General features: G+C 37.1%; 1 long non-coding RNA gene across 1 annotated transcript; it reads right to left on the bottom strand.

The window, feature by feature from the left end:
• Positions 1-8006: 8006 nt before the first annotated feature.
• Positions 8007-16321, bottom strand: LOC135153682 (uncharacterized). The gene is made up of 4 exons (XR_010293190.1): positions 16174-16321; positions 13679-13870; positions 12279-12375; positions 8007-11677 (listed from the first exon to the last, which is right to left on the bottom strand). It is a non-coding gene; the product is annotated as an uncharacterized LOC135153682 (long non-coding RNA).
• Between the last annotated feature and the right edge of the window lie 1424 nt (positions 16322-17745).

Raw genomic sequence — 17745 nt, 5'->3', positions numbered from 1 at the left:
AATAATAAAAATGATATTGGTGAGGGTTTTAGGGAATCCATCAAAGATTTAAAAAGCTATTAAAATTTTACATTTTAATTGGGACGTAATTTGCGAGCAGTTTTACCCATAAATGGTGTAACAAAAAATATAAATGAAATGTCATTTTCCAAAAAAAAAAAAAAAAAATGTTTTTTATTGTACATAAAGAATAGTAACATACAAATAATTTCACATCCGCTCCTGGAAGACTTTTTAGCAATCATGAACCATTGATTAAAAAAATTGAAAAGTATACATTTTGGTGTATAAAATACGGGGCAGTTGCTAGTATATATGACGTCACAAAAACTCAAACATCTAATAACTTTTATAATCTTTGATGGGCTTTTCGCAAACTATCTATTCGGATCCATTATGATGTTGAAATATGAAAGATTACTTTTATTACAGAACGTTTTGTTATTTTTCTGTTATCCAAGTTATGCAATTGGTTCAAAGAAATCCCGAACTCGTCTACTTCAGTGTGTTAATGGTAGCGCACATTGGTGTTAACATTACAATTCGTTTGGTATGTATATGTGATGAAGTGCTGCTCTACTATACGAACTGGCCAATATAAATCCTTTCATCACTCACTAACTGAAATCATTTTGGCATGAAAATGTTTGAGTTTAATCATATCAACGATAAAGTATAGACCTAAAATTATGAAAAACAATCCAAATAATATCTCATAACAATGGTCATATTCTCAAACACATTTCCCAAGAGAAGTACCTCGATCGGAGTCATGCTGTCTGATGACCTTAAATGGACCCGTCACAGTGGCGGATCCAGGGGGGTGGCGCAGGGGGCGCGCGCCGCGCCCCCCCCCCCCCCTCAAAAAAATAAAGGAAAAGTAAAAGAAAGAAAAGGCGCTGCTTGAAAAAATTAAAATAAAGGAAAGAAAAGAAAAGGCGCCGCTTAACAAAATTATACACTGATATAATATTAGCAACAGTAAGGAAAGACTATCCCCCAGCAAAGCACAATCATATCATCTTCCTTATCTTTTCTTTTAACTACCCTATTCCCAACAACTACGCCGGTTAAAAATAATCAGCAGTGCGCTGCCTGCATATATATAACTGGCGCCGGACAAGAATAATCAGCGCCATTTGGTTATAAATCGGCGCCAGTCGAGAAAAATCGGCACTGCCAGAGTCTTAACCGGCGCCGATCAAGGATAATCTGCGCCACCTAAATCTAAATCGGCACCAGATAAAAATAATCGGCGCCATCTGGTTATAAATCGGCGCCGGTACAGAAAAATCGACGTTGCCTGAGTTCTTAACCGGCGCCGATCAAGGATAATCAGCGCCACCTAAATCTAAATCGGGGCCGCGGACAAGAATAATCAGCGCCATCTGGTTATATATCGGCGCTGCCAGAGTCTTAACCGGCGCCGATCAAGAATAATCAGCTCCACCTAAATCTAAATCGGCGCCGGGCAAGAATAAACAGCGCCATCTGGTTATAAATCGGCGCCGGTAAAGAAAAATCGGCGCTGCATGCCTGAGTTCGTAACCCGCGCCGATCAAGGATAATCAGCGCCACCTATATCTAAATCGGGGCTGGTCAAGAATAATCAGCGCCATCTGGTTATAAATCGGCGCTGCCTTAGTCTTAACCGGCGCCGATCAAGAATAATCAGCTCCACCTAAATCTAAATCGGCGCTGGACAAGAATAATCAGCACCACCTGGTTAAAAATCGGCGCCAGTCAAGAATAATCGGCGCCTCCTGGTTCTAAATCGGCGCCAGTCAATTATGAATTGCCGCTGCCTGAATCTTACGTGACGTCGGTAAAAATAATCAGCACTGACTTGTTCTAAATCGGCGCCGGTCAAGAATAATCAGCGTCCCCTGGTTCCAATAAATAGGCGCCGGTAGAATAATGAAGAAGGGCCTATTGCCAACCAAATCTAGATCGGCGCCGGTCAAGAATGATCAGCGGCACCTAGCTGGTTATACATTTTATTGTTGAATGGTCATAACAAAGCTTATCGCATGCCCTTACAGAGTGGACTGGGGCGGGGCAGTTGCCCACAGAATGACAGATGTCATGAAATCTTTAATTTATTAAAAAAATCCCAGAATCATACAAAAGCGTAGAGCAAATCCTTTAATTTTGATCTTATTTTCCAATGCTTTGATAAAAAGAAGGTCAGTCACTTTTCTTCTTTACACATTCCACATTGTGCCACCTCTATGGCCTTTAGTTTAAGACAGCTTCTATATAGTGTTTTATGAAGATGATTCGATATTTTAGCCCAAAACTTTGCTAAAACCCGTTGCTAGTACCGGGAGTGTATAATTACGCAACCAGTCGTATATTGAGATTGAGCTACAAAACTCGTTCTTTATTTAAAATCGTGTTTACATTATCCGCTTCTCAGATTGGAATATAAAAATTTTCAGCTCGCGCTTCGCGCTCGCATCATTTATGTAGCAAAACCCCATACTTTTCATGATTAAATAGGTGAATAGACTGTCCCTTTTTCAGGACTAAATGTCAAAAGAACTCCCGCTTCGATTTGCAATAATCTTTTGCTGGATATAATCTTGTTCTTTATTACAAACGTCCATTATTTAAACTGTCATTTTTTTCAGATCGAAATATCAAAATTTTAAGCTCGCGCTTCGCGCTCGCATCTTTTGTTTTTTTTAGATACCCACCTTAATCATTGGTACCAAAAATGCATAGAATATCAAGCTTTCTGGTCAGAATATAAAGAAATTTCAGCTCGCCCTCGGCACTCGCATTATCTGTGTAGTGAGATATGTATCCTCCTCATGAGTTACTACAAACAGTCTTAAACAGGCACCTTTTTCCTGTTTTCAGGTCAGTATACTAAAAAATTTCAGCTCGCGCTTCGCGCTCGCATTAATTTGTTGGTGAGATATGTGTTTCTGTCTCATGAGTCATATAAATATACATGTATATATATATATATATGCATATGTGTGTGTGTGTTTGTGTGAGTTTGTTTGTTTTGTGTGATATCGAGCGCCTTTGGAAAGTTGATTCATGATTTTGCCCCCCAAATCTAAAAAAAAAGGATCGACGCCCCTGTGTATATATATATATACATATAGTAAAAAAAACTTGTATCTCTATTAATATACAAAAGTATTAGCCTCATCGCAATAAAAGGGTTAATACACGAGATTTTGAAATCGCACATAACATGCATAATTTGTGTCACTTTTTGCTTGTTTCTTTCTTTGATAAGTTTTTCAATCTCTCTCTTTATATGTTTTAGAAAGATTATATGTTTAAATTGATGTATATTTTCTGTTACAATGTGATATGAAGTGGACTTCAGGGAATGGTCGTACGCAGCAAGGGGGAAGGGGGGGGGCACATTCGCGATCTGCTGTTGTGAAAAACAATTTTTTCCTTAACATTTCATGAAAACTATGAAAAATGTTCAAATGTGAGACGTGCACCAAATTTTCGAGTCTTGCCCCCCCCCCCCCCGGAAATATTATCTGCGTGTGGTCATGCAAAATGGCATGACTGGAAATCCTACATTTTGAAAAGAGCATTTGACAGGGTCAGACTTTATCCCTTTTTCAACATTTTCTTTTATGGCGCCGGTGAAGTGCAAAAATATGTGCGCCGCTCGGTAGTGCGCCCCCCCCCCCTTCGCCAAAAGCTGGATCCGCCTATGCGTCACATTAACATGTCAACGAAAAATGCTAAGTCCATATCCTAGGACTTCTTCGCCGAAATCTCCTGTTTTGCCCTGAGCAGTGTAAACGTACAGCCTACATCTCCCTTGTACGGTGCATTCTCGAGTACGGAGCCTGTGTGTGGGATCCATACCTGCAGAAAGATATCCAAAGCCTTGAAAGGGTTCAGCGCAGAGCTGTGAGGTTCATCACAGGAGACTACACATCTCGCAACCCTTTTATCAGCATGAGAGGAAAGCTAAATCTGCCAACACTATATCCTCCAAGACGACAATTCCTGAAGCTATCTTCCTTCTTCAAGGTGGTCGGGATTGGCCCCAACCCTTCCTATTGAGAATTTCTTGACTAAAACAAGGCCAAAACGGAAAGTCAAAACTAAACAATTTAATGACTTTCAAATACAGAATATCTTAGAAAGACTAGTGAACCACAATAAAGGTTTCACTATTCACCCAACAAACACTGAGTAATTAAAACAATCTTTTTTTGTAAGTACCCCTCTGGCTTGGAACCATCTCCCACCTGACACAGCACATCACTGTCTAGAGGTGTTCAAGTCGAAGATCGAAAAGAACTACCTACGATACAACAAGATATCACCGCGCCCTCTCTCACCCGCTGCATTCATACCAATTGGTCCAGCAGTGTAGCCTACACATCAAGATCCAGACATGTAGGTCTGGATTTTTATTTAACTTGAGCTTGAAACTTGAACATTCAGCTTTTTCAATTATTATTAACAAGGCCCTATATCAGCGCTTCTCAAACGGTGGGCCGCGAAGCTCTCCCACGGTAGACCGCGCGAGAAGCTCCAGAGGAAGAAAAAAATAGGGGAAAAACTAAAGTATGTTTCACAGACCTGGACCTGTCCGACAGCCCAAATATGTTATATGTTCGATCGGTCTACGTGGGTCAAACAAAGGCAGTGCTTCCACTTTTCAAAACGGTATTTACTCTGAAAGTTCTTGGAATTTTACAAAATATCCTGGAATTTTTTGAACGGTTCTCAAGTCTTCCATAAATTATAATTCTCTTCTATACTGGCACACACAAAAAATGAAATATATAGGGCCCAGTGCCAAAAATTTTGAGGGGGGCGAAACATGACGTAACGGGCAAAGTTTATAAAGAGTTGCGAGCGAGCGAGCAAAAATTTTGACATTTTAATTAAAATGATCCAATTTCGTGATAAATTTTGACATAATATTCAGATAATATAATATCATTCTCGAAAATGATATACTTCCTGGAAATAAACTTCATGGAATTTCTCACTTCCTGGAAAAAGGTACTTCCTGGAATGATCCAGGGAAATAGTAAAACTTCCTGGAATTTCCTGGATTCCAGGAAGAGTGGAAGCACTGAACAAAGGTAAAGCATGCTTTATATTGCAATATGCATACAGATTACGATAGTTTCGATCTAACTTTGATGTGAACCTTATCATATTGTGTAGAATTTAGGTAATTGTCGCCCATTTACTGGACCTTTGCGAATGCAGTTAGTTCTTGAACTGTTCGTTTCGAACGTGCTTCAGGGCTTTGTGTTCAAATTTCACGAAAATACTTTCATCAAAATGGATCCTTTTTTAAAGCGATTTAAGAATTAGGGCGAAGGAGGAAACAAATTGAAACCCCGATTGAAACTGAGTCTCTGAATGTAACTGTAAGAAAATACGACCCTGAATATATTAAATTTGGATTCATCGTGACTGGCAGTGATGCAAAATCATACGCAATGTGTGTCGAATGTTGAAGGTATTCGGGGTCCGTTTCTCAACACCGTCGTAAGTCTAACTTCTTGACTAAATCGAAGATAGTGAGCTACTTGTCCGCTAACCGTTTCACGAAGCCCTCTTTGCCAAGATCGGGGACAACAACCTGACCAAAAATTTATGACACCTCCGAACCTGTCATAACTTCTTTCTTAATGACGTAGTGGCATCACGTGGGTAGACTATGACATGCAAATTTGCCTCGAAATTTGAAAATTGTAATCTTACGTAATCATTCATAGAAGTTGAGATTACATTGCAAAACAGGTGTGATAGCTCATTCGAATAATAATTGTAATGCACAGAAACTATAAAAACTGTTGGTAAAACGCAACAAAACCACTCATTTTTAAATAGTAAAATAATTGAATCGATAAAGATTCTACCACGTCAGGTCATCCATAACTGGACTCGTATTCGTTGTTTTCAAACACTTATCAACATTTTTGATGTATTCTATCTCTAATTTATGCAAAGAATTTGTCAAATCGTGTGTTTCGGTATGTAAAAATTTAAACATTTACGTTAAACTATATTTTGATGATGTTTGGAACCATAAATAAACGTATAATTATCATTATTTTACAAAGAAAACAATTGTGGTTTACTTTCGTAAACTATCAAAATTTATACTGCCCCCCCCCCCCCCCGCGGATACCTGTCCACATGTGATTATTCATGAAATGATTTTATTTTATTCATAATTTGATTTTCTCAGCAATTGAATGCTCCAGTCTTCATGGTTTAAGTATGCATGGTTCATATTTTGCCTCTGCTATCATTTTATTAGATGTATTTCCAAATTAATCACAATAATTGCAGTTTTATCACATTTTTGCTTTTCAAAAATTATGCTATTTTGTGACTAAGGCTGCGTCTCGTCTGCTCTTTCTACCGATAGTATCGATATCAAGGAATATTTCTAGTTAGGAAGCCCTTCGTGAAACGGGTGTAGTAAGATTGGAACTAACTCCATGGTTGGTGGATAAAGATATGACTAACTTGTCCAGGTGTTGAGAAACGGGCCCCTCATTCTTGTTATTAAGTTGCGATGTTGTCATATGGGTGCAGTATACGTTTGGAGGAGGGGCTCAATAAGGCCGGGCTACGTCAGTTATGCGCACTAATAATCAGGGGCGGATCCAGCCTTGGCCAATAGGGGGGGGGGGGGGGGCCCGGAATTTTTTCAGCCATATTTTCCCCGATCGGCCGCTCGAAGACCGGGCTCGAAGATGATTTTTGGTTTCTTTGAAGGGGTAGTCCTAATAGTCACTTTTTAGCTTTATTCTTATTCATCAACATATATATATATATAATATCATAATCCTTATTTATATAATGCAAGCGCGAAGTGCGAGCTAAATTTTTTGGAAATCTTATGTATTTTTTCCTAAAATTTGAACATTCTGGGCAATGTTTGTTATCGGATTTTATCCTGATAAAGATGTGTATGCAACTAAATAAATACTACGAACGCGAAGCGCGAGCAGAAATGAACTGATGGAAAAGGTATACCTGTTAAAGACTGCATGCGCCAGTACCCTTACAAAAATGTCCTGTGGTAATACCATATAATTACCATAGGACTTTACCACACAATTACCACATATATTGTTGTGTGGTAATGCTATGTTTTATTGTCCTGTGGTATTGTGTGGTAATGTGTGGTAATGTCGTGTGGTATTGTCCTGTGGTAAATTGGAACATTTACCACACAACATTACCACAGGAATACCACATGAATGGATTAATATACGGTAACATTTACCACACAAGGGATTAATTTATGGTAACAATTTTTACCACATACCGGTTACCACATGCATTACCACACACCATTTACCACATAGATTACCACACACCATTTACCACATAGATTACCACACGACAGTTACCACACCATTTACCACACACCAGTTACCACATGCATTACCACACACCATTTACCACACAAATTACCTCACATTTTACCACACACCAGTTACCACACCCGTTACCACACATCATTTACCACACGAATTACCTCACATTTTCCAACACGCCTTACCACACAAATTATGTCACATTTTACCACACACCGGTTACCACATGCATTACTACACACGATTTACCACATACCAGTTACGTAACTGGTGTGTGGTAATGCATGTGGTAACTGGTGTGTGGTAAAATATGAGGTAATTCGTGTGGTAAATGGTGTGTAGTAAACACTCACCAGTTACCACATGCATTACAATTACCACACACGTTACCACACATATTGTACATACTACACATAATACCATGCATCAGAGTCATTACCCAAAATGTGTGTGGTAACTAGTGTGATGGTATGTGTGATAACTGATGCATGATAATGTATGTAGCAACTGGTGTGTTGCAATGTGTGTGGTAACTGGTTAGATACATCACAGATCATGGGTATGAATTTGGTAGCAGTAGAATGTATTCATGACCCTATGGACTTTTATAAGATTAAGAAAATACAACACCTTCAATGAACAAATAACAAATGATTTTACAAGTGATATAGTAAGTACTGGTATTTAGCTCATAGAGTCATCAATTTACAATACTGGTTTACATTTGCTATTGACAAAAAATGTATAACAGCTGCTTTACTCAACAAACAGTGTAACATAACAGTAACTATCAAAGAAATTACAGTGCATATAAATACTTTTTAAAAAAGATACATTTCTTCTAAATACTTAAAAAAGTTACCTCAAAGGCTATCAGGCTTTTCAGCAAACCAAATTAACGACCATTGTAGGTTTTTTTGCAGGTTACACATACAGAATGGACTGATTACTCTTTGTTTTATGCTTAAAGACAAAAATGATTAAACTCTTAATCGTTTTTAAGAAAATGAACAAAACATAAGGATGTGTCTACAATAGGTAATATCATATAAGTAGCTGCGTCAAAGTGCACTGTACTCAAAATTGCGTATAACAAAATGCATAATTATCACAAGTTTACTTCAAGGCCGAAGGGCAAGTAGAAATAGACGAGAGATGATAATATGTATTTGGAGTCCACTCAGTTTAGAATAGTGTTCAAAGGAACGAATAATTTGATCAATTTACGCACCAAAAATTAAAACTAGGACAATACCCTGGCATGTAATATCTGAATCAAAGGAAAATAACACCCAAAACATAATACCACATGATCCCATTGATAAATACAGGACAATCAAAATGAATCCACTCATACCCTAATCCAATTACAGAGTACCACCTTTTCAAAGTTGGCCTCTTACAGTGTGGTTTGAAGTTTCTGGATGGAGGTCGCCATTTTCGCGGGGTTAGTTAGAAAATTATTACATCAGCGACGAACTACATCTCTAAACGTTTAGGCATTATATATTCTATTTTATCAATAACAAATCAAATGTACAGATAAAACTCATAAAAATATTAGTTAAAATTTGTTTAATATATGGTAGGTTCAAAATACAATTTGATGAGTTTTAATGATAAGATTTACACCCCAATTTCCGCTGCCAATTTGTAAATCGTAGATTAGGGTGTAATTTTTATCATTAAAACTCATCAAGTCGTAATTTGAACCTATCATATAATATTAAACAAATTTTAATAACATTTTAATGAGTTTTATCTGTACATTTGATTTATTATCGATGAAATAGAATATATAATGCTCAAACGTTTAGAGATGTAGTTCGTCGCTGACGGAATAATCTCCATCCATAGACTTCGAACCAGAAGATGCCAACTTTGAAAAGGTGGTACTCCATACTGGGAAATCGGTTTAGGGGTATATGAGTGGATTCATTTTCATTGTCCTGTATTTATCAATGGTATCATGTGGTATTATATTTTGGGTTTTATTTTCCTTTAAGATATTGTACTGGTTTATATCATGGCATTACAAAGTTCATCTGTAGTGCACACTGTGTCAAGTGCACAAACCTATTCAGGGTTCTGTTCTCACAGAAATTTGAAAACAGGATTCCATGACCTCTCCATGACTAAATTGATGCTTTCCATGACTTAATTCCTTTCTGGCACAGTTTACAAAATCAGACATGTTATGATCATGAACACCAATTATAATAGTAGAGTGCATCACAGAGTATGAGAGGTGCGAGACATAAAAAACTAGAAAGCTGTCATAGCCAAGAGGTAAATGCAATTCCACGACTTTTCACATATCCCTGACTTTCCATGACCAATTTTTTTCCAGGATTTTCCATGACTGTGGGAACCCTGTAATAATACTGCATTGACAGCTATCATTTTTAAAGTTAATTTCAATTTCCTTCAAACATTTTACTCATCTCTTTTTGGTTGGTCCTTGAATATATTGGCAGGTCGTCTATAAAAGCATGTACATCGTTAAAAAAGGCTTTTGGCAGGAACTTTTGGCAAGTAGTCTACAGTATCAATGCATGTAAATTTGGGTGAAAGAATCATACATGTACATTAATTCTTAAGAAAAGTTTGTGGTTGTATTACACTATCACTTAGAGGTATTAAAAAGACAGCAGTTGCAGCAAACAATTATTTCATGAGAAATTGTCAAAATATTGTACATAATCTCTAGATCTAGCTGGTACATTAATGTAAACTTGTATCTTTGTAAAATCACTAATTATGAAGTTAAAATCAATTATTCTGATGATCACTAACACAGAAAAGCATATGTGGGACAGGACAGTGTATTATGATTGATTTGAAAAATACCTGACATTTGATAGAATTACATGCTTATTTTGCTCATTTCTCAGCAATTACACATTTTCTTCCCGAGCTATAATTCTGGCACATATCTTTTATATTTTGCTGGTAATTCTATTGGATTCTGTTCGAACTCATCTTAAGATTGTTACTTCAACTGGTAATTTATCTTTAAGGTATATTTGTATATGATACGGGCTCAACATAATCTAAAATAAAGTAATTTTTACCATGCAAAATAGTGAAAATTTTATAAAAACCAGATAAAATTAATAAAATATTTACAAAAATATTGGTCATCAACACATGCAAGTAGATACATGTAAGTTTATGATATCATGCCCACATTTTTATTGTTTTCATGTTACCAGATAAAATAATAATTTACTTCATGTGTGTAATAGGTATGTCTTCCAATCCCATGTAGCAAAAGAACTTCCAGCAATAATCAATACAGGTAAGTCACATCAATACAGTTTACAATCCGATTTGTTTCATTCTTGGTAAACAAAATTAAATGCACAATTTTATATACAAAATAATAGGTTGGGGATACATGTACACGTACAATGTACGTCAGTATGACATCATCAGCTTGCTACTTGCATATGCTTAGAGCTCTTTCACCAAAATAATGCAGAGGTTAGAATGTCATACATTACTTTATTATCCCTTGTCTAATTTGGATTAATTTTTCACTTTTGTTAAAAAGTAATAAAAGGCAATATCCATGGTTACCCTTATGCTTGACCTCAATGCGTGTTCGATTTTACACAACACATTATTTTGCGAGATACAAAGCGCTTTGAGATGCCATCCATGAGATTAAAAAAAAATCAAATTACCAGGCAGTGACAGTATTGTTGGAAGTACAGAGCAAAGATCAGGAATATGGTAGGTCTTCTCAAATTGTATTTGGATTGAGGTTGTTGACAACTGGAGGAGAGGAAGGAGCTAATTCCATGGCCTTGGAGCAGTAGTGGAGAAAGTTGCATCACCAGTAGCTAATTTGTAGGTGCGTAATGATCACAAAAATAAAAAGGCAAGTGCGCCTGGAATGAAAATGACGCACAAGGGATTCCTTAGAATACATGTAATCTGGATCTCTGTCATTGACTTTGAAAATCAGGAGACGGACACTGATGTTCATGTATATCCTTTCCTTGACTTGCAGCCAGCGAAGTTGGCGTATGGCAAATGGCACAATAGATGCAGCATTCTGTACTATCTGCAGTCAGTCCAGATCGCCCTAATTCAAGCACGAAGAGCATTACAATAGTCCAGTTTAGATTGCGCTAAACCATGGACTGCTTTGTGGCAAGTAGAAATATAAAAGGCACTACCCATTGGCCTTTATTCTTCCAATCTGTTTGATGTTATACTGGTAGGGAGCAGGTTCCAATAGCAGTATGAAAGGAGTTACCAAACCAGATGAATTGGTGCATATTCAGGACACCTTCCATTTCAACTTAAGGCATCTGCAAAAATAACAGAAGAAGATCAACATAAAGCCTTTCCTGCATTAATTATTTAATATTCATTAAAAACTACATGGTTTCAATATCAATTTCCAAACTTTAAAAAAAAATGATTAAAAAACAATGTGGGGTTTGTTACATATTTATACTTCAAATATTAACATGTAAAGTCAAGTCGGGGGAGGGGGGCTTGATGCCCTGAAGATCTGTATAGGGAAGGACATTTTAAAGTAATTTTTTTTAAATATTTATTTTAATCAAACATGATTTTAATTCATGCTTTTTTTTAATGTGTTTTAAATGGTTATGGGATAATTCCATCAGTTTGAATAAGAAATTACAAGTTGCCAATGAAGATCAATTCTGATGTGATAATAAATGCATGTTAGGTGTTGATGTTTCACTTATGCCTATCTATTACGTTTGAATTGACAACAGCATGAACCTTGTAAGAGCATTAATTATTAGACAAGCTTTGTATCAGAGTGGTTACAAAATCAAAATTATTCAACTGCATCTCATGTTCATGCACATGTAAATAATCAAAATAACACAATAATTATAAAAAAATACCTTCCAAAAAGGATAAATTTGTACACACCATTATATCTGCATGAATATTGTTCTTTTAGTCCACCTATAATGATACAGCTGATGAGAGTTTGAATGATGGTATCAAGATGGTGCTTATACCAGGGCTGCAAAAGAGAGGAAAAAAATAAAATGTTAACCTCAATAATGCCAAGAAATTGCAAAATCTACAAGTACATGTCCCAGCCATGGCACATGCACAGTAGGTAAGACGTAAAATATATGGTGAAGTAAGCCTAAGGGTCCTACAAGTAATTCTTTGCATGTGCCACTCATTAATGTATGCAATTTCAATGTTCAATTTTTACATGAAACTGTGACAGCAGTGTCAGTGTGAGGAACATATTAATGCAAAGAGTATCCAGCAACTGTCTGCAGCTTACTTTATGTCACTTCATTTTTGTCTTTTTACCAATAATAATATGAATCTTTTAAAGTGCATAGCTTTCGGAATGGGCAGGAACCCTTTCAAATATGGCTGGCAAAATGAGGCATTTAGAAAACTCTGCAGGATTTTTCAGGTAAGTTATGATCTAACTTTCAGATTTGAGAATTCTAGATCTAATCATCATCTTGATTTTTAACTTCCACAAATTAAAGACAATCTGTATAAAAGCTTTAAATATACAATAGTAATAGGCCCTAAATGTGGTTAAGTTTAGGCCTTACATTATTTTTATTTTATTTTACTATCGGTAGGCCTATGAATATATTATTATTCTTATACTTTATCTTTAGCAGTTTTAGAACACATTAAATTGAATAGATATTTGACAAAAAATCTAACAAATTTTGAGGTAAAATTAGTTTTCTGGAATCGCCAGATCAACCGTTGTGAAACTCTATTAGCGCCAAATTACACTCTAAATTTGTCATTAGAACGTCCAAACCGATACACGTCAGCCTGGAATCTAGTACTTGCACAATCAGCTATGCATTTGCACCAATTCCCTCTGTATTTTCTTGCATGTGGACGTCTCTCGACTTAAAGGTCATGTCATTGTGTTATATAGCTTGGGAATTGCAAGCAAGTGATCCTTTGAAATGTTTACCTGCTTAAAATTAACATTTCTTAAGCCTTAATTTTGTATATTTAGATTACAAAGGCTTACAATTGGAAAAATTAAATGTTTGCCCAAAAATTATTGTGGGAAAGGTGGATTTTTTAAGGGAAATCCATCTTTGTGTACCAAGTTCTACAGGCTCCGTGAATGAAAATACCCCTAGTACAATGTAAAAATGATAAAAATATCACAGAATCCTCTAAGTACAGTTAGGACCATTGACAGATAAGGTGCCCCAAGATTGCGCTCATCCGAATCTGCGCGATTCTGATAATGGAAGATACGCAACGACTCCAAACAAAAAATAAACTTTACACCTGAAAGAGCCTACATGTACTGTACTTACATTGTCTTACCTACATGTACTGCCCGATGCCTCCTGACATGTAGAGCAACAACAAAGGACCTCCACTCCTGGCGGCCAGTGGTTCTGGACCGTCTTCTGGAAACTCCCCCGGGCTAGGTCATATTCTCCGACTTCATCTCCTCCTCAAATGTGATGCCAGGACAGGTAGTTTTGGGTCTCCCTCTCTTTCTCCTGAAATGTCATAAACAGATCTATTCATAAAAAATCTGACTTAAAATCGTGGGAAAATAATGAATTTAGGGCATTGGCAAGAGTTCCATATGCACCCCCACTAAAATTGAAAATAAAAACATGAAGGTTCAGAATAATATATCGAGCACAATATGAAACATATATGATGGGGGAGTGGATAGTACTAGGAGTGGAAATACATACTAAAAAATATGGCTTTATTCCGTCAAATTTCGAGCATGTATGGATGTATCTAGTGTGTGTAATTGTCCATAGACATCGGTTTATTTACTCAAGGGTCTGTGAGTCAAGTCTAGGCGAACTATTGGCTGATAATCGTTAAAATACCCCTTCCGGCATCAGCACTTCTCGCTAGCAAATAAAACGAGGTGATCTCAAGTCCCAACTAAGGTGCCAACACAAGGGTAAAAAAAAATATAGAAAAATCTGAAGTGAACGAACTGGAATGGAATTAAGTCTCAACAATATTATTTTTTATCATGTTGGTGGGGGGTACAATGGAATTGCATATGGAACTCTTACCAGGGCATTTCATGTGACGTCCTAAAAATGCAGCCTCTGTGACTGTGCTTTCTTATCGAAATCTTCGCATCATGTGTAATAGGTCTGTGTAAAGTGAATAGGTGCGCAGACATCGGCCACTATTAGTATTACCCAGTTGTTGTGTGTACGGACAGGTTGTGTGTCCGGACGATCAATTTTAGAAAGTCATTTGGAAAAAATTACAAGCAAAGTTCCATCAATTTTTAGTACAAAATATTAGGAAATATTATAAAGAACAAAATAGAAGATGATAACAAGTATTGAATTCATATTTTTAGTGTAATCCAAAGATAAAAAGAGGGCTTCAAAAAGATAAACTGTCCGGACACCCGACCCCATCCTAGTACCAGTATGGTTGGAACTACCCCTTATCGACCACCTAATCTTCTAAGCATCATATCTGCGAAAATATTCATTGATTTTACCCAGTTTTTGTCTCATTTGTGCAGAAAATTGAGCAGATCAGATTTCCATGTTTCGCTCGGCGACTCCGATTCAACCCGTGTATATATGGACGAACAACAAATACGACGATTTTACATTTGCTCATTTGCACCCGTCTTTTGAAACCGACCACCCGCCGTACACCAAGTTTACGGCCGATTCTAGTCACGGTGGCAAAATATTTTTATTCTTCCAAATAAATTCTACGATGTCAACATGCTTAATAATCGTCTCACTACTTCCACTGCGAGCTCCGGCACATGATTCGACGATTGATGACGGATATTTGTTCTAAAGCCATTTCCTATCGGATTTCTTGGTTTTTCAGCGGGGTTTGGGTCTGGTCAATACAATTTTGATTAATTCTACTAAAATTTTACTCTTTGTTCCATTTTTTTGTCGTAAAATTGATTCTTACCGTTTCTATGGACACTGCGCCTACTCTCCCGCGCGTATCGTTTGTAATACGCAATAATTTTAACGTGCGCAAGGTGGTCGGTTTCAAAAGAGGTGGTCGATATGTGGTAGTCTCACCATACGGTATACCCAGTTGTTGTGGGTCCGGACAGGTTGTGTGTCCGGACGATCAATTTTAGAAAGTCATTTGGAAAAAATTACAAGCGAAGTTTCATCAATTTTTAGTACAAAATGTTAGGAAATATTATAAACAAACAAGAAAATGATTACAACTGTTGAATTTATATTTTGTGTGTAATCCAAAAACAAAAAAGAAGGCTTCAAAAATATAAAGTGTATTGCACCTGCCGGTCCCCGGTACTACAATACTGCAAGAATCTTCAGGATTGAAGGAGGCAGTGTAGCTTGAAGAAGAAGAAGAAGAAGTGTCCGGACACCAGACCCCCATCCTACCACTAACTTAATTTTGTTCAATCAAAATGTAAGTACCGGTAGGCCTAAATGACCATGACTGGCCGAGATATTTTCCCAAGAAAATCAATTATTTCTCTTAATTTTTTATGAGAATTGTTGCACACTTACTCATAAGAATACAAGGAACATCATCAATTGAAAGATTTTGTAAAATAACAGGAAATTCACGTTAAATCTAAACTCAAATCGTTTAGGTGTGCTGTGTGCAGACTTGAGACCACCAGCCAGTGGTCCACATCACAGCAGCGAGCAGGCGCTCGGGGCCGGGCGAGCGCCCGGTTAGACAGGATGGGATTGCCAGTGTCATGTCATTTTCATTGACGAAATCTTAAGCTAGTAGTTGCAAGCCGGGGCATTTAACAAACTATGAAAAGAAAATCATAGAAAATGGTTATCTAACTTACTGTTTAGCCTATACTGCAAATATGTTCGAAGTCGTTGTCCATATCTAACCCGTATTCTTTAAGTAGTTGAATTATTAATGGCCTTCTTCGTCACACTTCTCGATCGAGCTCAATAAACTGCAACGCAACGCAAACGGAATTCTTTTCAAATGTTGGCGGTAAGTGCGCATGCGCAAGCCTGTCGCCGCCCACCCCCCCCCCCCCGGCGAATCAATTTTTAATTTTGATAGGGGGTGAGCTGAGGGGGGGTCTAAGTTATGGGTTTGATAACTTTTTTGTGTGGTATTTCTGATTTTCAACAGAAGGGCAATAACACACAAATACCATATATTTGAATTGACATTACTACACAATGGGCTAATGTGGTAACATGCTTTTGTGGTAATTTTGATTTACCACAGCAGTATAACAATACCACACAAATACCACATATTTGAATTGACATTACCACACAATGGCATCATGTCAGTGGCGTAACAGGCGGGGGGCAGGGGGGCATGGTGCCCCCCTGGCGGATTTCACCGGGAAAATAAAAAAAAAGGGAAAAAGAAAAAAGGGAGGGAGAAAGAAAGGGAAAGGGGAAGGAAAGGGGAAAAGGAAAAGTGAAAAGAAAACGATTTTCTTTTAATGGAAAAGGAAAAAAAGCGGGAAAAGGCACGAAAGAAGAACATTTGACAAAGAAAAAATCATTCCGAATTAGGCTTATGTGATGCAATAGCATGATGGGAAATAAATTAAAAGATGACAATGGCAAACAATAGAAAGAAACTGAGGTAGAATGGAATTAGTCAAAAGCTAGATTAGAAAACAAAGAAAAGGGACAATAATAAAATAATAATAACACGACCGGGCAGCCGAGGATTGAAAATAAAGAGCGGGGACAAAGATGGGCTGCATACAACATTGTGCTATAAGCTTGTTAAATTTTAAGCAAATCATAATTAAGCTACCGGGCTTTGCCCCGGACCCCATCTATAACCATAAATTGGCGCTATAATGCCCGCCGTTCAATCACTGGCGTACAGGCGCGGGGGAGGGGGGGGGGGGTCTTGGTTCCACACCCAAGAGGAAATAAAAGAAATTATAGGAGAGTATAATGAAATGAATGGAAACAATGAAATGTGTTATTTGCTGAATATAATGGAACAAATTTATCAAATAATTAGAATTTAATTTCAATAGGCAATTTTTTTCCAGCTCGCTTTGCACGCTGGCGACTTTTAACAAAATTTAATTAAATTCAATTCACTTTATTGACATCCATTAAAAAGGTACAATATACAATATCATATGAACAATCAAAACAATACATAAACAAATCAATATAATGACAAATAAAAAGAGTAGAACCAACATGGATGTAGGATGTAAATTTTCCCTCATTGCTATGTTTTGCCCCCCTCAAATATATTTGGTTCATTACGCAACTGGGTTGAATAAATGTGTTGTGTGAAAGCTATATTCTGTATATACCCGCGATTTTATTAGAATAGGTTTAAATGGCTCTGATTCCAGGGGCCCCGTCCCGGATCCCAACCGCACAGCACTGCCGTATATGAGTATGGAAGGGTT

Source organism: Lytechinus pictus, chromosome 3, assembly GCF_037042905.1.
Source record: "Lytechinus pictus isolate F3 Inbred chromosome 3, Lp3.0, whole genome shotgun sequence".
Taxonomy (NCBI): domain Eukaryota; kingdom Metazoa; phylum Echinodermata; class Echinoidea; order Temnopleuroida; family Toxopneustidae; genus Lytechinus; species Lytechinus pictus.
This window is presented reverse-complemented; position numbering and strand designations above follow the sequence as displayed.